Genomic DNA, 20816 nt, shown 5'->3' with positions numbered 1-20816 from the left:
CAGTGGTGTGTATCCATCTTCTGGAATTGTAACAGAGGGAAAGGGAATGCTGAACTACATACAGAAAGTTCTAAAATGCCTTTTGGGCATTTTTTCCCAATGCTAACAAATTACACTAATTTGTAAGTATAAAACCTTATATAGCTATAATACAGCCTATGGTAATTTCTTAGCCCTCTGATAAGTAATCTGTATTTCCATTAGAAATCTTGTGTCTTTCCTTTGCATTCTGGTTTTTATTCTATTGCGTTCCAGTAATTGGGTAGTCTTTACTTGAAAGAAATCCTGAAGCACCAGGATTCTTGTTCACATACTGCTTCCTATGATAAGCTGTGTAAGGCAACATCTGCAGTGCAGACAGAGCCCCCAGAAGAATATGGGATGTGTCTGCCTTCCTGCTTATCTTGGCTTGATTCTCCTCCTCCTTCTGTGCTTAAGATCTGTCTTCCTAGTGCCAGTTTGTGCACTAGCAGCTCAGCGAAACTGGGGTCACTCTGTGGTATAATCCACAGGTACCTGTCAGTGACCAGTGAGAATTAGTCAAGTTCATTCTGCTGCAGGTGAAACTTAAGCGGGGTGCTAACAGCTGGAGGTGGTGAGCATGAAGCTGCTGTGTATGGTAAAGGAGTAGAGAGAAGGAGTAAGTGGAAGGAAAATGAACAGAGGAGAGCAGGGAAAAGATTGTCTGAGAGAATGCTGAAGGTCTGAGGAGGATGCTAGAGAAACTGATGGATAAACCAAAAACAGAACATGGGAGCACTGAATTATAACTGAAAAAGTGTACATACTATTAAAAAATATCCAGAAATAGTGGTGAGGGGTTCTCTTATATTTTAGGTCATTTAATTCTTCTCACTTTCCAAGTCAAGAAACTGTGTTATGGCTGATCTTCACCTGTAGTTTACTTATTGACATCCAGCCCAGACCTGAAAACTCTCACCTTACATCTGATGTCTTCTTGCAGATTTGGGTCAGACTCACAAATGCATGGAGGTATAGTGCTCTGGACTTCAAGCTGCTTGGTTCTGGGGTGGATGTCATACTCCTGTGTTAGTTTGCTGGAGCATTTTGTTCCCTCTGCAATGAAAAGGGAGAATTAAACGTAAAAATGGGATTCACAGGAGTCAGTCCTATGGCTGTGAAGTCGCAAGTAGAAAAATCATTTCCATTTTGTCCAACAAACGTTGCATGTTTGACAAATGCAGTGTCAAAGGCAGGAGTCTGGGTGAAAAGGACCACACTGGGGGAGTCTCTCCAGCACTGAGTGTCTCTCCTTTCCTCTGTTTGTGGCTTTCGCATCAGTTTAAAAAGGAAGGCTGGAGGGTCCTTCTCTGAGGCTTGTCTTCACATTGTTCATTAAGGTACTTTCCTAAAAAGTAGGATTGGACTTTAGGACTTGAATTTTGCAGAACTTTAATTGCTCTTTGATTGAGTGGCTCTGGTCATTAGTGTAAGTGTGATGGGTTAATGTTCTTTGAGGCTAAAAATGAATAGCCATGGTGGGAGAGCAGCCTTTCCCCTGTGCCATGCTGCAGACAGACTGCTGCTTCTCTTGTCAGTCTCTGATGTGACTTAATTAATTGTAGTGGAATTACCCCTGATCTATAATTAAGTGAGAAGGAAATTGAACTGGACAGTGTGGGAAGCTCCCTGTGTTGTTGCTTATCATTTTGAAGAGAAATGGAAGAGTTCACATTTCATTACTGCCAGTCTGTCACCTTGAACATGTAAATCCTCCTAATTAAGCACTTTCAGGGAAAGAAGTTACTAGGTGGGGTGTATAGATTCAAGTTCCTTTTTTCTGTAGCTAATTATTTAAGAACTGTAACAATCTTAGGAGGATCCCAAAAAAGATTGTAATTTGTAGCCTTAGGAGGATACAAAAACTGAGTTGCAAGGTTTTGTTGGTTTTTTTTCCCCTTTTCTTTTTGTTTTTAGGACATTCAGCGGTCATGTCCTGCAGTACTGCCACATAACCCTGCAGTTAATCGCTGCGGGATCCTCACTGATGGGGACATCATACCAACCCCCTGCCTACTGAAATGCCTTGTCTTCAATCTGACTTTTGGGCTTACTTTATTATACAGGGAGAACCATGTTTTATGGTTGGCTGGAGCTGTTCTGGGTAAGAGTCTTCTTTTCATCAGGTTTTCATCAGATCTTTTGCTACTTACACAAAGAATGCCATCATGAGAACTGCCAGTATGAGCACTTCCATACCAGTGTAACGAGGTGGTGGTTATATGAACTGTGGGAAACAGCACCCGTTTCTGGTGTCCCTGGTTGGGTACACGGCCTTTACAGGAGCGGCACAGATCTGAAAGTGGAAGCCTGGGATTCACATTTGAAGTTAAATACAAAGAAGTGGCTGGAAATAAGTTACAGAATATCTGCCATTCTTCAGGGCTTGCATGGAGCTTGTTGACATCAAAAGTGTCCCAATTCTGATTGTTCATTTTTCTTGGGCACTCCCTATGTTAGTTTTACTGTTCTTCTTGGACACCTGAATTATTTTTCCAAGCTCTTCTTTAAATCTTGGTTTAGGAGTCTTTTGTGGTAGCCAGTTCTATCTTACTGTATCAATGTAAGTTTTAGTACTCCTCCCCCACTTGAGAACTGTATTAAAAATAATTTGTCATTTGTGTGAGGAAAGAAAGTGTATTTGGCCAGAGATTAAATGAAAAGGTAATTCTGAGGGTGTAACACAAAGCTTATTGTAGAGCTTGAAGAAAAATAAATGCAATTGACAGAGTCTTTTGTGTGTATCCTAAAGTATCCTTGGTTTTTTCTATGTGCATTTAGCCTCTTTTCTGTTATTAATTTTTGGAATAATCAAGTTGCAGCCTTACTTATGTTTTTCTTAAGATCTTAGCAATGCCAGGTATTAAATGCCTGGTGGTTTTAATTTTTAAGTTAGTTTCTCTTGTGATTCAGTTAGGTTACTTCACTATGCCATAGCTTCTCAAATTCTCAAATTCATCTGTTCTCAGTAGCCACTCCTCATGTTTACAACAGCAGCACTTTCAGTATCAAATAGAGTCTCCAGTATCATCACATGTAGATTCCTCTTTGCATTTTTTTTTTTTTTGCTTGTTGTAACAATTTGATATGTTTTTTAAGTTAAAATGTGTGATTTAGTGAAAATGAGATCATGAGTCTGTAACTGCATGGGTAAGAAATATTTTCAGAGTTAAGCTGATGGTAAATATTTCGTTTGAAAGTAGAAATGCTTCTATTTTGCAGTTCAGTAACTTAATTTTTGTCTTAAAAGTAATCATGATTGCTGTATGAAAGAAAACAAATACCAATTATTGTGGTATTATTCTGCTTAAAAAAGATTAAACTTTGTAACAAAAATGAAGCCAAGTTTTAAACTGATCCTCGGCTTCTAGATTATATTATTTAGAATAAATTTTTAGTGTGTTATTTGATTTAAGGACTTACCCTGGACTGAATGACATTCAAGACACTGAAATGATCTTTTTGCACAGGCTGATAATAATTATACCTAGAGAGGGTAAATAATTACCTGTACGTTATACCTCCCATCACTCAGTTTCTGGAACAAGAAAAAGGTTTTGTTGAAAACTCCTTGAAGTTGAGGCAAAAAGGTCAGCTCCAAAGAATGCATTCAGGCTGGACAGGAGAGCTGGCAGAGGGGACAGACTGCATGGGGAGGATCAGTTTGAAGCATAGTTGAAGTACTCCAACTTCTGGTAAATGTGGGAACATTTATACCATCACTGAGGTGAAAATATGAATCTGGTTAAAATATAATAGCAATCTTACTCAGAGTGCAGTTATTTGGAAAACATTAATATCATTATCTAAAAAGCTGTTCCTTACTTTTGACTTGGATAACAAAGTTCCTGTCAGAGTGATGGAAAATTGGCATGTTTAATAGTTCACTAAGTGTAAATTTTAAAGTCCATTTCCTGATACTAAAATATAAGGTTTTGGTAGTGTTTATGTGCCATCACAGAGCTCTATCCCCATATTTTCTGTAGCAGTTAGCAAACGTTTGAGATTTATATGCTTGGGAAGGTAGCGAGGGTGCAATAGGGAAAAGTAAACTTGTGATGAACTGTCTGTGCCGGGTGGTTAGAAGCTTGGTAATTTGGGAAGTGCATCCGTCATGTCTGGAGATGTGAGAGAACAAACAAATTCCCAGTTTTCCTCAAGGAAGGGCCTCAGCTGATGTAAACTATCACAGAACAAATGATGTTAACAGAGATTTGATTGTGTGTTTCTAGGAGAATGTGTCCTTCTGTATGTCATTTCCCAAAGATGCTGCTGTGGTGTCTGTTGGATTTGAGCCTTGTTTATTAAGGAATTCTTGGTGTATAAAAACTGGTGAATAAGCTCCAGATGAACCTGTCCTCTCACTGAAGCAGTGATTCTCAATTTACTTGCACCCTTCCTACAGAAATGTAACTTTTCTTCCTGTTCTTTTTCCACATCATCATCATCCTTTGAGGTCACATTTTGTCTGACTTAGTCCAGGATTTCCCCTCAAGTTCCCTAAAAGGAGAGGAAAAATACTGCTCAGTCTTTTTTGGAGAAGGGCAGTAAAGAGCAAAATCCTGATTTGGTACATTTAGAACAAGGGATGCATTTTACCCGTTACAAACACTTTAGATGCTGTGTGTAAATGAGGCACTTTTTTTTAAGGGTACCTATGTTTTCATTTATATTTTGGTTCAGTTCTCAAATTTTTATGTCTAGAGTAGTTTGAGACAGCTTGTTCATGGTTAAAATAGTCAAGACTGTAAATAAGGCACCACAGATTAGCACTAGCTAAAGCTGCACTTGTGGTAGCTCATCTAGATGATCTTATTTTTGTCAAAGTTTTTGGACTGTAAATGGCTAATTTTGAGTTCTACACAATGTCATTTCTTGTTAGATTATCCCTAGGAAATTATAAAATCGTCATTTTGGTACGTTCTTATAAACTGTGTTAAATGCAGGAGTTACAAGGAGCAGGGAGAAGTATTGTCTTAGAGTAATTCTCAATGAACAATTGATTTGGAACAAAGCCATCCTTAATGATAAGTGTTGTTTGAAGATGACCTGTGATTGCAACCCACAGTTTTGCTGTCATTTAAGCTAGAGGGGACATGTGTTACTGCCTTGCTCAATTGATGAGATTGGATGGATGATTGAATGATGAGACTGCAAGCCAGGTCTTTAGCTTGTCAAGTCATGCCTAATTCACAGTGACAGTGTGCATGCAAGGCAAGTGTCTGTATTCTGTCATGTTTAAGCTTCTAGTTAGAGCCTTCTTTCTGTGTTAATGCTGTAGATGCTACAAAACAGACCAGAGAAGGAAAAGATGGCAAATTTTAGCATACATCACTGTTCCCCCGCCCCCTTTTTTCTTCTTTTAATGATTCCATATAGTCATTATATTTTAAGGAAGTGTTATTCATTAACAAAAATATTTAAATGTCTGCGAAAACAGTCTATGTTTTTATAAAATACATTTTCAGTTCACTGCCTGCCTTTGCAGTTTCTAAAGCTCCTTAAATCTGCTATCTCCCCTTTTTCTTGGGATTTTCATGTTTCTTCTGTTCTTGCCCCTTTTCCCTCACTTTGGCACACAGTGGGAAGTTGTGTTGGTACCAGAAGCAGTTAAAGTAACATAATCAGTCCTAACTACTGCCTAGAGCGAAGTAAATTGCAAGTAGTTCCGTATACTGAAGCTGCTGAAATCTCTCTACTAATTTATGTTTTAAAATGTTTCCCTGTTTTATTGTAATGATTTTACCCCTGCTGCTTAGCAGAAGCCTGGTGACACAAAAAAAGGGAACGTAGCTCTCTGGACCTGTTTGCTAAACAAACATCAGAAGAATGTAAGATGTTAAGTGAACAAGCGAACATGAAAATTCCGCCACAAAAGAAAACAGTTCTCAGGTGTTACTGGTCGGTTAAAACAATTTAGATGGAACTGCAATCTTCTAAAAGTCGGTATTGTTTTAAGATCAGTGGTTTAGATTTCAACAAGATGCTGAAAAATTCAGACACAGTTACCAGGGAATGACTTTTTCATCCATGTTTAGGTGGTTTCTCTCTTTACAATAAATCTCTTTAAGATGAATGCATTTTAAAGAAGATGCTCCACATACACAAAAATACTGGTTTTCACCCATGTAATTTCCGTTATTCACAGTGATTATCACAGGTGACTCATGTTGCGGTAGTTCACTCACGGTCTCTCAGCTGAATGGAGTTACCTTCTCCAAGCAGACAGTGGCAGCAGCTGGGTAGGTTTTTCCCACGCTGTAAGGTCTTTTAATGCCATCAAACAAGTTAGAAATATAGGTGAACTCTTGAAAGCAGTGTAAATTGTGTGACATTAACTAGTTTTGAGCCCTAACAAGTTGAACAGATATCACTTCTGCAGATTCTCTGTCATCGTCTCTGAGGAATGAAGTCCGCGAGGTCATATGTTATATTCTATATGCATGTTTGCCCTTCCCTATATATTGATTGGCATAACCAAAACTATCACTTGGCACGTAGGTTTTAGGAAAGCATGAATATACCTTTAATGTTTTAAAGGGATACATGGAGTCAAATTGGGATTGACACTGTCAAAATTCTGGAAATGTGGGTAGTTAAAATGACTACATGTGCATTCAGCTGGTTTTACTATAGGTTAATCAAATACGCAAGTCTTGAGATGATGGCGTGACTCCCTTATTGGAAAAGATCTTTGGGAGCAGAGTAGCAGTAAATGTAGAATATATGCGATGTATTATGCAGAATATATGTAATATATGGGTAGCAAATGAATAATGAATATAGTATATCAAGTGTAATAGAGTGTAATGGGAGTGTTTTCTTATATGAGATACAGTTGTGTTAAATTTGCATAGCAGATACTCATGGGAAAAATCTAGAGTTGCTGCAGTTTGACAAGAGCATATATATTTTCTGCAATTGTCCCCCTTCCCTGGGGTGCAGTCCTTCAGGAACAGACTGCTCCAGTGTGGCTCCCTGTGGGGTCACAAGTGCCGCAGCAAACCTGCTGCAGTGCACTCTCCTCTCTCTGCGGAGCCCCAGTCCTATCAGGAGAAGCCACCCCTGTATCCCTCCTGCTACCAAAACCGTGCCACGTAAACCCAATACAGACTTGTTAAAAAATTCAGGCTGTGTCATTATTGGGTAAGTTAAAACCTAAATTAGGAACAGAACCATGAACTGGATTGAGGAGAGATTTGCTATATGTCTATGTTAGGATACCTTAATTTACGTTCTTTAAGGTTACTTTAACAAGGTTTAAGTAATTGGCTGTTAGAAAATTAGTAGTAAATAGCTATCTTTGTCTTCTGTACCTGTGTCAATCATAAGACAACAGTGGAGTTATTTGTTGCTTTATCATTATTCTAAGTGAGCACAGTATACACAATATACTTGAGAGATTTAAGAAGGTTGAAGATTTATGTAATCCATCTAACATATTGGTGCACTTATGAAGCAGGAGTATTTTCCGCAATCTCTGCCTTTCCACCAGTGTGCGTTCTGTTTGTATAGCACTGGGCCAAAAAAAGCAGTCTCAAAAACTTGGTATCTTTAATATAATGTTCAGAAGCAGCTATTAATTTCCATGACTCTCTGATTTCTAAACCACACTGCAGTTCTGTGGGCAGTTACCAGCTGTTTGGAACAATTTGATGCAGAAATCTACCTTATTTTAATAAAACCCATGCTTCTTACCTAGTGTGGCATCAGTTTGCACTGCCAAAAAAACCCATTAAAACAAATCTCTCTTCCTCTGAGCTTGTATACCTTGTTTGGTTTCTAGAAATGAATATCCAGTGCCTTGGTACTTTGTTAGAAGTAAGAGGCAGGATTTCATGGTAATAGGCAGTTAGAGTCCCTTTTACTTGATGAATGAATACACTTGTTTCCTTGCTCTGTTCACTGAAGATTTCTTTTCCCATGAGGTTCAGATCTAGTGCTGCAGCTGTGTTTGGGTGAACCAGGAGGGGATAATATAACTATCTGCTCCCCATTTCTTTGCAGTGGCACTTTAGGGCACTGGTAAGACTTTGGTCGAACCTGTTCAGTCAGGATGAGTTACTTGTATCCTGCAGGTCTCTAATGCAGCCTACTCTTGTCCGTCTGTCTGTCCCACCATTATTCCATCATACTTCCCTGTGGAATTAATATTCTAGATTAAGGAACAAGAAGTGCTGTATCTTTTAATCCCTTAAATCCCTTTTCTGTTCGTTATGGTTTAAGCACACTGTTCTTGTTTCGTGGATGGGCTTAGCACTATTTTCTACAGATGCAATCAAATATCCTGTTGCAACCTCCCCCCATCAGTCACTTGACAGCTCACACTTTCCTTTCAAAACAGTGACTCTTGAGCTTCCCTTTCAGAAACCCTGCCATGGTGCTGCAGTCACAGACTCTCCAAGTTAAGGGTATCACAGTTTTAAACTGTGTATATATATTTGATTTACAGATTCTTTTCCTGCAACTCAGGGGCCTCTAAAGTCTATTGAAGCAACATTCCAAAGTAAATCAGATTGTCTGGATTGACTGGGCAATCTTACTAGATAATCTAATTGGTCTGTCTGCAGACAGAAGCTCGACCAGTATGCCCTGACTCTGGTATTGAAGGTAAAGGATGCTTCCTGCTTGGTCTCACAGTTGAATCTGCTAAAGAATGTGAGACCTGATAGTGAGATTGTGTTGCAAGGACTGCTTGTGATGCATATTTGCCAAGATACGCAAGTGTTTATGGCGTTCATGTGAAGTACTTAATTAGTATATGCTTTTAGTTGAATCTGGTTTTAAATTGTATAGATACATTGCAGGTGAAAGCCCTGGTGAATGAAATGCACTGCCAGTTTGCTCTGCTAATCTGTTTCTAAAATCCTAAATTCTAAAATGTGACTTAATGGTAAGCCACAAAGGAAGGACCTTTTTGCTTGCCTGGAGCAGCCTCTCCTCTTCTTCTGCACTGGGGCTCTTCTCAGCATCTGTTTCCTCACTGCCATTTCTTTTCTTAGCCCAACTATTTGAGGAGGGTTTCTTTCTTCCCAAGTTGTGCTGCTAGTGCTCTGTGACGTGCCCTCTTCTGTTTCTCCATAGCTTTCTGTGTGCTCTCCATACACACCCCTCATTCCTTTGCTGGGGATTTCTGATGGGAGCTCCCACTCATCACATCTGCTGCCATTTTCCCTATGTAATGCAGTAAAAATCTGGAAAATACTCATGTCAGGACTGCCTATGGAGCTTGCATATATTGGTTTCTTGCGTATGATGAATGAGGTTTGAATTCAAGATCAGAGGCGGGGCCTCTTCTGCTTGAGGGAAAGATGGGAGTTGTCTCAATCAGAACAGTGTGTCCTGTGTGGGCTGAGCCCTGGGGGCAGCCCTTGAGTCTGTGGTGGGGTTACGGGATGCAGATGTCCTTTTATTCTGCTTCAGGTAATGGACCTGGTCACTGGTGATGGTAATATGCTGGTCAGTCATGGAAACACATCTGGCACTTGCGTTCTGAAAAAGAAAATCCGTGCAGGTACATGGGTGAGGGCTTGCTTTGGTTGTACTGCGTCTGCGTTGTGGTCTGGTATGGGAAAAGATCCCATGCATCTGCTGTTTTGGCATGTATGAAGGACTGAATGGATAGTTCTGCTTCCCAGCAAGGCAGATGTGTGAGTTCTGGGTTACGTGGAAGTATCAGTCCTAGCGATGAAAGGAGAGCACAGGGCGCTTGGAGCCCTAGGTGCAACTCACAGTTTCTCTCAAAGAGATTTACTTTGTGGAGGAAGGTTTCTCTTCCACAGTTTGAGCTTTTCCCTAGCATATGGGTAGGTAGGAAGAGTTTGCCAAATGTGTTATAGTTACATAAAACACGCAACATCTGACAGATATGAAAAGGGTTATAATAAATTATTCCTTTGCACTCCCTCTCTGAGAAAGCTAAACCAAATGGTAATATAAAGTCCATCAGATTTTCTATTAGTGTGAAAACTCTGGCTGTGAGTGTTGGCTAACAATGGCTGGATCTGTTTGAGAGCTTTCTGCTAGGCAAGTATTATGCTAGTTCAAATTACAGTGTTTGTTCTGTTTTTATTTGCCATTGCTATTAATACTTGTGTGCATGTGGGAGATTATTTCCCATATCTCCATTTCCAGTTCTGCATCTGCTATAACCTAGAGATACTAGAGGCTGGTTGAAGTTGTCAGCTTTTTTTTTTTCGGTCTCCTTTCTCCCTTTTCTGTCTTTCCCATTTTTAAAGCTCTACTAGTTTTCCGAAGGATAAAGTGAAGTTAAAAAAAGAAGTGGAGTTGTATTTAGGAGCTGGGGATTATTTTGCTTTACTGGAAATATTTAGCCAAGTTGGTGGTTTGGAAATATTTTCATGAGAACTGCTTGAGCTAAAAGTTACTGAGACAAAATTCCATGAAAATAACTGTGAACCCCAGTTTATAACGAAGTCATTGCTGGCAGCCTTCAGTTAAAAATCTTTCCGAGCTGCAGGAAAGGAAGAATTATGGATCAAAGAGATCTGGAGCTTTTTGGCAATTATATATAAAAAAAAGTTAACATTTGGATTTGAACCCCCACTGTTATTAGTTCATTTCCATTCAGTTTTTGCTCTGTATCCTTAATGACACTGAGGATCAGAGGATGGGAAGAGACACTTTTTTTCTATTTAACATTGGTTCCGCAGGATGGAAATTTGGCAGCAGACGTGGAAACTAAGCAAATCTGTTTACAGAGCTCCCTGCCTCTCCACATAATGAAACCAAGAAGAAGCTCAAAAAAAGAGAGGTCTTAATGGTGAAGCCACACTTTGTTGAAAATTTTCTTTGTGTTGCTTTCTGGGTCTTTTTAGCTTGTTGATAAACTAGTTATTTGGTGTGAGATGTAACTTGGGGGTGCCAGCACTCATCCTGCGCTCTTCAGGGCTTCTGGCCATCATTCACACAAATGAGCCAGGTACAAAGAGTCTGAAAGTGGTGATATCAAAGAAGCTGAGGGTGTTACTGCGAGGATAAATGTTAGGAGAGAACTTTTATGAGGAGTCATTGCAGGTTTCAGACATAAATTTAAGGGCTGGGCTGTGGCTACTGTTAATACAGGAACACATGGGAGTAAGTGGAATCAGTTTCCCATCTCTAACTCCTACAAATCATTGTCAGATCTTTTCAGAACTCAGGTGGTTGTACCCATGCCCTCTGTGGCATACTAGCAAGGAAACAGCTAGGATAGGAGTCTGGAAGGACGCAATTCCTTGTGCCATTAACTTAATGACCAGCAAAAATGAGCCAATGGGGGATGGAAATTAGTCTATTAAACTGATAGAGAATAGTACAAATGTGTGTAAGATCAAGGAGAAAACAATGGAGAAGCTATAACTTGCTGGTTCAGAAAATTTTCTAGTGTTGTGCAGTTGCTGACAGTCCCACACATCTGGCAAACAACAGGGAAATATTTTAAATTTTTAAAATATTTGCTTATTTTTCGTTCCTCAGGGTAAAAGTCTTAGAAAAATAAAAAAGTCTTGGCTTCCCTGAACAGTTACAAGAGGAGAAATTGTTGCTATTGTGTCTGTGTCACTTCTTAGTCATGTACGGAGCCATATGTAAAGGATAGAGATTGATGGCACCTTAAATTCCCTGGCAGTTTGGCTTCAAAACAAGCAAATGCTTATAGGTCTTAAGAAAAAGGCAGAAAATTACATTTGTTTGCATTCCTTTGTTCCCCTAACATCTTGTGTGCAAAGATACAGAATTCATCTATTGCAAGGATAATATCTACTTCCTAATGTGGTATTTGCAAATGTGTTTGTTACCTAAATGAATACAAGCTCTGTGAGAAGAGTCAACTTTTCTTTTATGATGGGAAACGCCACCTTTCAAAGTAACTGAAACCCTGTGAGGCAGTGAATGTGGAGATGAATAAAAAGTATCTGGATGGCATTCACAGGTCTTCAGCAACATTCTTTACCTGAAGGAAGCTGAGCAGATGTGTATAAAGAAGGAGGGTCATGTCATGGACTAATGTGGGTAGAAGATGGGAGGAATAAGGTAGGAGTAAGTAGTCCCTTCTGACAGTCCCCACTGTAGTTGGTCTAGTTGGTGTATTCAACGTACAAAAAGTATCCTGGAAAGGGGACTCGATGAAGTGAGGTTTGCTGATGATACCAGCTTGTTCAGAAGTTTGAAGTGAACAGTGAAGAACTGGAGGAGTACCTGATATGGCTGTGTGGCTGAGTAGCAGAAGGGCAGGTGAAATTCAGTGCAGATAAGTGGAGGTGATTTTCGTGGGGAAAAATAACTGATTCCACTAAAAAACTATGAGCAGCTGACTGTTACCATGAGTCAGTTGTCAGGTTATGGTAAACAACAATGTAAAATGGAAACTCATGACTGCTGCTGATTGGAAGAGAGAATTGGATGCTAAGAAGTATTGATAAAGAACAGAGAATTAACTATTTTTTAGTTTGCTGATGATGCCAATCTGTGTGGTTCGGTTGATACGCTGGAGGGAAGGAATACCATCCAGAGGGACCTCGACATGCTTGTGAGGTGGGCTGATGCCAACCTCATGAAGTTTAACCATGCCAACTGCAACGTCCTACACCTGGGTCAGAGCAATCCCAGGCACAGCTACAGGTTGGGCAGAGAAGAGATTCAGAGCAGTCCTGCAGAGAAGGACTTGGGGGTGTTGGTTGATGAGAAAATGAACATGAGCCGGCTTCAGTGTGCACTCGCAGCCCAGAAAGCCAACCGTATCCTGGGCTGCATCAAAAGGAGTGTGACCAGCAGGTCAAAGGAGGTGATCCTGCCCCTCTACTCTGCTCTTGTGAGACCTCACCTGGAGTATTGTGTGCAGTTCTGGTGTCCTCAACATAAAAAGGACATGGAACTGTTGGAACAAGTCCGGAGGAGGACCACGAGGATGATCAGGGGACAGGAGCACCTCCTGTATGAAGACAGGCTGAGAAAGTTGGGTCTGTTCAGCCTGGAGAAGAGAAGGCTGTGTGGAGACCTCATAGCAGCCTTCCAGTATCTGAAGGGGACCTACAGGGATGCTGAGGAGGGACTCTTCATTCAGGACTGTAGTGACAGGACAAGGGGTAACGGGTTAAAACTTAAACAGGGGAAGTTTGGATTGGATATGAGGAAGAAGTTCTTTCCTGTAAGGGTGGTGAGGCACTGGAATAGGTTGCCCAGGGAGGTTGTGAATGGTCCATCCCTGGTGGTGTTCAAGGCCAGGCTGGACAGAGCCTTGGGTGACATGGTTTAGTGTGAGGTGTCCCTGCCCATGGCAGGGGGGGTTGGAACTAAGGTCCTTTCTAATCCTAACTATTCTATTCTATGATTCTGTGAACTAGAAAGCATCCTTGTTGCCACTAAGTTCACTGCTCACCAGTACCTTGAGTAGCATGTGTAGTTTGGGTCCTGACTGCTCAGAAACAAGCAGGATGGGAAAAATTTGGGGAAAGCAGCAGTCGTAAGATATATGTACAAAGAAAACTGGGACTCTGTCTGGAAAGAACAGATGCTGGAGGATATCCTTGAGGTCTGCCGTATTGTGAGAGATGGGGAGAGGGTGCACAAATTCTGTTGTTCACTGTCTCTTCCAACATGAGTCTTAGGAGGCATTAAGTATAGATGTGTATGATCAAGTAAAGAGTATAAGCAAAGAAGAGAGGTAAGTCTTCTTAAAACACTGTGGCAAAGAATATTGTGTTTGCTGAAAGTTTACATAGGCTCACTTTCTGACACTATGTGCTCAAAAAGAAAAATCTTTTTTTTCTGTAGTTGTATGTATGTAATGGGTAACTGCACTCTGAAACATTAGTGTTTTCTATGGTCTTTCACAGTTTTGTGTAACCTTGTATTTCCCGCAGTCGGTATCTATCACAAGCCTATAAGGAAAAGTGAGATCTGCTGGTTTAGTTAAATTAAGTAGCTTCCCTATATGTATAAAATTATTGGAATACTTTTTTAATGTGCAAGGAAGTATTTTTCATTTTTCTTATTTAGTCTTCCAGCTTCCTCAGTTACTTGAGAGCATATAGTACCTTTACCTACATCTTAAAAAGCAGTCTTGGATGTAGTTTCTAGTAATGTCTCCACCCTGCCCTTTGGCCCTAGAAAGTAACTCAGCAGCATATTTGAGAATGTGAGTTGTGCATGTAGGAGACATTTAGGAGTTACAGTGGATTCTCACTAAGGCCTTATGCTTCTTCAGGGACAGATGTTGTCATTAAAGAAGGTGAAATTGTGCTTTAGCCCTAAAACATAGCAAGATCCTTCTCAGTGCATTACCAGCTTCTTCTGAAATGGTTCTTCTTTAACCACTGTTACTTAAATATTGGGTCCCAGGTTTGGTGCAGAGGTGTAAAAAAAGCAGTTGTTGATGCAAAGAAAGCTAGGAGCATTCTGCCTCAGTATCCTCATTTTAGCAACAGGGCATGCTATTCTTGAATATGCCTTTCCCAGTTTTGGAGATCATGCTGCATGTTGCTGAAACATCAGGTCTTCCATTGAAAGCAGAGACATAATGACAACACCAAAAGTTTTTAGCTCTCCACACCTCCCCAGGTTAGGTGAACTCAGTTCCCTTCTTCTTGAGGTCATGCACCTCAGTAGCACCACACGTTATATTCATGTTCTAAATGCTTGCACTTGCCTGTGTTTTGTGCATGTTCTGTATGTTTTCTGCCTTCCTTCTGTATGTTTTCTGCCTTCCCCCGGCTCCATCGCCAGTGCTTGCACTGTATTCTGAACCTTCATGTGACATGTTAAGAGTCATCCTTGGCAGCCTCATCAGAGAACCATGGGCTAGCCTCTGTTGCTCAGGCTGGCACATCCTTGCTCCTTGTGCTGTATCTTGTCTGGGGATTTCCGTTTCTTGGACCAGGTGGAGAGCTCCAGTGAACACAGGAGCCTCTGCTGAACCCTGACGAGGTATGTGCTGTTTCACCTAGTGACTCTGCCTGGGGTGAGTCCTCACAGCTCTGGGAGACCTTCATTCATTCCTGTTCTTGTAGGCATTTTCTTTCGGGAAACTCCTCTCTCACATAGTGTTATTTGTGAAAAGGACCAATACCCTTTTTGGTATGCAGTATCTGGTGTGGTTCTGTGTGAGGGACTTGTGTGTAATGTTTTGCTTCTGAAATGAGATTCAAATCTGGGGATGGCCTAGAACATGGTTGCAGAGAAAGCACAAATACCAAAGTTTAATGGGGCCCAGGTTTCCTGATGGTAACTTGTTGTGCTAACAGCAGATTCATTTGTTTCCTAATTAATCAGAAAGAGTGTTCTTTTTATTTCAGCCATCTGGTGGAGAGCATGTTGTTTAGCTTCTTGCTACTGCAAATTGGAGCTACACAGGAAAAAGGATGTTTCAACTTCTGTTTTTGGCTTGTTTTTCTAGGTTGAGTCAGTGTAGAGCACATTAAAACCTACAGTAATCACTTGCAAAGTTCATCTCTTAAGGACTGCAAAAATTTAACTTAAATTGTCTTTCCCGAGAAGACAAGATGATGATACTGATGGTTTAATTACTTATTATTACATGTTTTATTCCATGAAATCAATTATCAAGACAAAAGTGAAATTTCCTTAGTGAACTGCAGAAGTATTCTAGGATACTGAATTTGTTACCGCTTTGTAGAGAACATGCAATGTCGCTTTTACATTTCTTTTTTGGATTAACGTCAAAAACATATTGCCTGTCACACAATTTGTCGTTGAGTGTGCCATTAGCTTGCTAACTCCTCACAAGGATCTTAAAACATTGCATTTTTTTTTCTCCACAAGTCCCTTTAGCGCAGCTTTCCCTTGGAAGCTATATTGTTCTTGTGGAATATTTTCCAAGGAGCAGTCTGTCCCTATGTGATGTTTACTGTATTTTTTGCCTTGCAGCCAGCAGATTTTAGTACAAACTTGCCTGGGGGTGGCCATGTCCTATTTTCTTCTTAGATGGTTCTGGCATTTATAGAGCTTGGGAGATCGTGCTTCTGAATTTTCCAGTCTGAAGAACTCGAGCCAAAACAGCAGGGGAGATAGCAAACCTGTACGTTGTTAGGCTTACGGCAGCTGGGCCTGTTTTTCCTTTGACCTAAAGCAATGGCAGATTTCCTTGGGTTTTGTGTGGAGGAGGGGGGAAGTGAAGAAGAGGAAAGCCATTTGAGGGAAACTGCTTTATCTCTGTGCTTGAAAAAAGCAAACCTTCCCTCCTCCTCCCCCAGGCCCTCTTCTTGTACCCCTAACAAGTAACTCTGAAGCTGCAGGCCTCTTTTACGTTGCATGTAGAGATTTTCTTTGAGTTAGTTTATGTATACTGCTTATCAATGAAAAAAGGGACTGCGCTTTAATACTGCATTAACATTTTGAGCAATAAACTCTTTTTATGTTGTTGTACTATAGAGCTTGCAGAATGCGTTTTATACTAGAGGGCTGGCTCCTTTGAAGTTTTCAGTGACATTTGATAGCTTCCCTGTATTTTCTCCCTGTATTTTATGTCTTGGTCAGCGTAAGAAACTCTTGCCAAATAGGGCCCAGAATCTCTCCTGTGGAGTGAACTTTGATGAGCAAATGTAGGAAAATATGAAGTACCCCGCAGATGGGTGGTTCAGAGAACATAACAATTCTTCAAGTTTGGCCTTATGTTCAGAGAGCCTTTCTTGTCTGTAGACACTGTCTCTGCAGTCACCCCCTCTAAATGAGGTTTCCTGTGGAAATAAGTTTCATTGCTGCCGCCTTTAACGTGTCCTAGTCTTATATTTATCAGCGCGTTTCAGTTAAGTTTTGCATTTATGTAACAAATATTTACTTGTGCCACGAGTAAATTAGTCCTAGAGGAATGGTCTTGCATGTGACTGTTGGAACCTTGAGCTTATGAATTCCAGCAGCATAGAAGAGTTTCCTAAGAAGTTTGTGAGAATGACAGTGAGTGTTGAGACTTAGTGCATGTGGAACACAAATTAACACTGCTTGCATGTGACAAACATTTCCAAGGGACTCCTGATGATTAAGCCAAACTAAACCCCTTCATTTTTCTATAGATTGATAGGATTCCTGCTTGCATGTCTACATTAGTGTGGGACAAACGGGCAACAAGTTGTGAGCTTCCTCAACATAAAGAGAAAGAAGAAAATTGATCTCTTTCTATGATTAAATGTTTTCTGTATTGTTTACTTCATAGTTTCCCCTACAGATACGTGGAGATCTTCACGATGACTGTTGTAGGAGAAACTATTGTTTCTGCTGTAGTTCTGGCAAGAGATTATAGTGCAGAAGCTACGTAGCTACTCCTTCTGTGAGGAAGCTGTTTACCAGCTTCATAGTGCAAATGCTCGTCCAGAATAAGAATTGTCTTAATTAGCAACGTTAATAAATTTCCCTCCACTCCTCTCATTCTCATTTGCAGCTCTCTTGAGTCACTCAGTGAAATGCCCAAGTCATGTCTCATCCTAAAGGGAAAGTTATTTGGACCTGTAAATGGATGCAGAAGGGAAGGGGGAGCATTAGAGCAGATATACGTTAGTCTAAACACTGGGATAGGAAGGGCCTGCAGATACTTGGTGCTGTAAGAACTGCCATCTCCAGTTTCTCTTGGCTTATCAGTGGCAATACTTCAGGCTGTTGGAGTGGGCCAGGAAAGAGCTGAGCCTTTCACAAAATATCCTGGCTTCGAAACTGCTAGGTGTGTTCTGTAGGCAAGTGGTCCAGTTTTGCCTGGCTGTTCTGTATTTATTCTCCTCTCTTCTTCCCATTTTGCAAGCCAGTGTTAAGCTTTCATTACTTAATAGAATAATTTGTTACCTGTCACTTTACTGAAATACCCTCACCTTTGCAAGCTTCCCGCTTTGTGCATAGGGAGACTATTTAAATTAGACATTAAAAAAAAACAAGTAACCCATTCTCAGGTGATAATTGCTCACTTTTTCCTTTACCAATCCCCTCTTTTCAGTACTGGTTTTCTTTGTCTAACATGAACTTTTTCTGCTTTTTGTCTATAAATACCAGTGGGCCATAATGAATTCTTTTTTCACATCTTCCCCCTATTTTCAATGATTGTTCAAACCCTCAAGGCAAAACCCAGACAAAGGACCCTCAGACTTCTGTGAATGTTCTCTCTTGGACTCATCTCACTTTGTCACCGAGTGTAATAATTCCTATAATTTGTCTTCTGATATTAATACTTCTACAACTGCCCTGAGGAACAGATTTCCTTCCCATGTTAAACTTACTTAGGGAGGCTGTAATCGTGACTTACTAATTTTTCCCTTCTTTTAATTTTCTCAAGAATGTCTTCCTTAACATTAAGTAGCAGATATGGTAGACTCTTTGCTGGTATTAATTGCTGCTTAACCAAGTGCCCTTGAAAGTCAGTTATGTAAATGAGCAGCCTTGAGCTGGCTGTAAGAAGGAAGCTGGCTTGAGTTTAATTTAATAATTGAGGAATTGGAACATAAAATGGTTCTTTAAATCTAAAATAGGGTAGAGTCATAGTCTTTATTAGACAAATTTTAATTGCATGGACTGTGATATATCAGCGGTTTAACAGTTTAGGTGATCACTTTGCATGCAGGTTAGTACTTCGGATACAGTTATTAGGAGAAAGCATTGCATTCATTTGCCTTAGGTATTTTTAGTTGAGTATTGTGAAAGAAATACTAATTTCTTGTGACTTTAAAATACCAATTAGAGCCTTTCTTGAAATACATTCTTGATGTCTGTTTTTTTCCTTTCTTAACTTGGTTATCATAAAAGTCACGATTCTTCTGTAAAAGTTGCTTGTATTTTTCCTGAAGATGCATTATGAATCTCTCAGCTTATCAGAAAGTACATGAGTTCTGGACAAGAGAGGGCAGGTAATCCAAATAACTGCTTTGTCCATTTGGGTAAAGGTCATTTATTGTTGAATACAATGCATGCAAAAATTGATGGATGCAAAGTTATTTGCAAATACAGACTTGGCAAACCTCCTCTGGAATTCGGAAAGGGTTTTCCAGCTCGACTTAGTCATTTTTTCCCAAATGTCTTGGCATAACTGATCGCTCAGGAGTGACATATGGTAGAAACATGCTCTAAGGGACAAGTCTCCTGGATGGCGCACAGCACCACACAAGATAGACAGATGGTGGCTTATTCAACCTTGGAAAAAGTTTAATCCTACATATTGGCACAGCGGCCTGGGTACTGAGAGGCAGGCACACACATGCCTGTGAAATCTGAGGCAAAGCTTTTGTGAGTTTGCTTGCTGTTACTGAAAGAGCTAGAAAGACTGAGGTGGTATACAGCATGAGTATCTGCAAAATTGCATGTTCAACATGATATCCAACAGCAGTGATGCTCCCTAGAAAAATGGAATTCACAGAATTAGCAGAGAATAAGTTTGATGAACTCTTCACAGCTGTTTCTAGACTAAAACACGTTTATATGACAAAGCTGTTCAATACTTAGGTCATCCACCAGTAGCTGTTGATTAATTCAGGTGTCTAGTAGGAGAAAGGATGTTTTATGTTTTTCATGGTTTTACTTTGTTTCAGGGGTTGCTATTGGTTTTGTGAAGTGTGTTAGTATTTCACAGCTAGGAAACTAACATTTCTCTTCAGTACATTCAGACAAAAATATTACAAATTCCCTCATGTTAAATTAAAATTTATAGCAGAAAATGCAAACTGTGTGTTCCAATTTTTTAAAAAAAGCAGCAGAAGAACATCAGGCCTTTTGCTTTTAATATCTTTGTGTTTAAGACTGTGGAGAGAGGGACATGGAAAAATGGATCCTTAGTGTGGCTTGTTGAGATATCCGGTGCGGAACAAAACCTGCATTGAATTCTTTCTGGAAACCAAGCAGTGATTGATTGATTGATGGATTGATCTTCTGGAGTCAGGGCCTTGTTCTGTAAGGATTTTGAAAATACCGAGCTTGCCAAACTTTTTTTCCTACTTTCTTTTTCTTGTAGATCACACTCAGTATTCACAACTGGAAGGAAAGGCAAGAATCTCTTGACTCTCTGGACTTCAAGGAAATCATTATGTTGTATTGGATGAGTTTAAACTAGACAAGACTTCTTTCTGAATCACTTCTGGAAAGGTAAATGTAATTCAAACAAACAGATCTTTTGCAAGTAGAGGAATACTTGGTCAAATTAATTATGTGCCAGTAACATTTCAGCCATACCACACCACAACACCATGATGGTTTTGATTCATATTTTACAGCAATTATATATATGTATGTGTTGATGTATGTGTATGGATACATATCCTTATAGATAGCGATAGCTAACCCTTACTAGTAAATTTTAGATGTTGGAAGATTTTGCTTTATTAGCTCTGGTATTTTTTGTGGAAATATGTTGGTTTCAAGGAATTCTCTCAGGTGAAAAAGGTGGGGAAAGAAGAGGGAGAGAAGTGAGATGCTCAGAGTATTCAGCATATTGGTAATTATTTGCCTGGATGTGGAAGACCCAGTTAATGTTTCTGTTCTGCCTAATGAGAAAAATTACTTGAAAATGGGTTCCTAGCCACTGAACTAGAAAGTCAAATGGCTTATTCAGCACCGAGTGACACATACTTTCAAAATATGGTGTGGTATAAGAGAGACAGAGGGCTGCGAAGAGACTAATTCAATAACCTGTTGTTTAGGATATGCATTGAAGAAGCAAGAGATATCAAATTCTTGCTTTCAGCCAAAGGTGCTTTTGTGTAATACAAGGTATTTATACTTCTGAGCTAGTAAAAGTAAACATTCACTCTTCCTGGGGATGTGAGTACTTTTCAGGTACATGCTTTCTTGTCACACTTTTCTTTTACTGTGCT

At 40.0% G+C, this 20816-nt stretch overlaps 1 protein-coding gene across 2 annotated transcripts in view; it reads left to right on the top strand.

Annotated features, from left to right (window-relative positions):
* Positions 1–20816, top strand: part of LDLRAD4 (low density lipoprotein receptor class A domain containing 4) — a 282359-nt gene that overhangs the window by 24470 nt on the left and 237073 nt on the right. For both annotated transcript variants that reach the window (XM_057397410.1, XM_057397409.1), the window contains exon 2: positions 19958–20088. The gene's annotated coding sequence lies outside the window, so the exon portion shown is untranslated. The remainder of the gene's footprint in view (positions 1–19957; positions 20089–20816) is intronic.

Source organism: Pezoporus wallicus, unplaced genomic scaffold, assembly GCF_028554395.1.
Source record: "Pezoporus wallicus isolate ANWC-B61680 ecotype Strahan unplaced genomic scaffold, APGP_CSIRO_Pwel_v1 contig_227, whole genome shotgun sequence".
Classification (NCBI taxonomy): Eukaryota; Metazoa; Chordata; class Aves; order Psittaciformes; family Psittacidae; genus Pezoporus; species Pezoporus wallicus.
The sequence above is the reverse complement of the archived record's forward strand: the minus strand, read 5'-3'. Positions and strand labels throughout refer to the sequence as shown.